The sequence below is a fragment of the Triticum aestivum genome, chromosome 1A (genome assembly GCF_018294505.1).
Source record: "Triticum aestivum cultivar Chinese Spring chromosome 1A, IWGSC CS RefSeq v2.1, whole genome shotgun sequence".
NCBI classification, from domain to species: Eukaryota; Viridiplantae; Streptophyta; class Magnoliopsida; order Poales; family Poaceae; genus Triticum; species Triticum aestivum.
Genome location: NC_057794.1, coordinates 578,975,231 through 578,976,218, shown reverse-complemented (window position 1 = coordinate 578,976,218; position 988 = coordinate 578,975,231). Strand labels below are relative to the sequence as shown.

Here is a 988-nt window from a genome sequence, read left to right as displayed (position 1 = left end):
CTATTCAAAGAAAATGAACCGGTTTATAAGGGAAACCAAGTCGAAAACCGTGACCCGGTTTATGAGAAAGACCGGATCAAAAACATTGATCTAGTTTATAAGGAAAACCGGACCCAAAAAACATACAGCCAGAGGGGCAAAAGAACAGATAAACACAAAACACCCCATACATAGATACAACACAACACAAAGGCCAACTAGCTACCAGAAGAGATAGGTGGTTGGGAGAAGCAGCTCAGATTATGCCGAACCATTTACGAGGTAGCACTAGCAAGACAACAAGGCGGCAAGCTCGGAGGTCGCCGCAAGAGCACATGAGCAACAGCAACATCAAAACCACAGACCTAAGATAACGCAGGGTTCCACCACCAGGGAGCAGCACCATTGCCAACCCCTAGCCATCGCACACCCAACATTAAGGTGGGGGTGCCCAGAGAGGTGAGGATGGAGGGGGAGATGCCGGCTCAGCGAGCATGCACCGAGAGAGCGTTAAATTCACCACCGGAAGGGATATCTCAACGAAGCTCACAGAGAGGCCTCAAAAGAAAATATCTCAACCAAGGCCGATGGTGCATGGCGGAGGGTAGATGGAGGACACACACACGACCACCAGTTGATGAGAACAAAGGATCCAAGCAATGGCCGGACATAGTGTTGCAGGAAGCTCTCACGGTGAGAAGTGGAGATTGCGGGCTTGCCGAGAAGGACACATCAACACGAAGGGAGCAGGAGGCAGGACGATGGGAGGCAGAGCAGAGGAGCCGGCAGGGATTCAGTCTCCAGGCCAAACGTATGTGTGATGGAGGCAAGACAACGCCACCAAGGTGGATGCGGCGCCCGCAGACATCAACGTTGTCGGCTGGCGACCACCGGCAAGGATTTCTCCGGCCTCCACACCTACCGAATGACCCCACTCCCACCGACCAGCAGACAGCGAAGCAGCAGGAGCAAAACAACGAATGCGCAGCCGACAGATCAGGAGCACCCC

The 988-nt window shown here is 53.3% G+C and overlaps 1 protein-coding gene across 1 annotated transcript in view; it reads right to left on the bottom strand.

Moving 5' to 3' along the window:
- The window catches only part of LOC123054964 (uncharacterized), a 17,888-nt gene that overhangs the window by 10,010 nt on the left and 6,890 nt on the right, over positions 1-988 (bottom strand). The window lies entirely within an intron of this gene.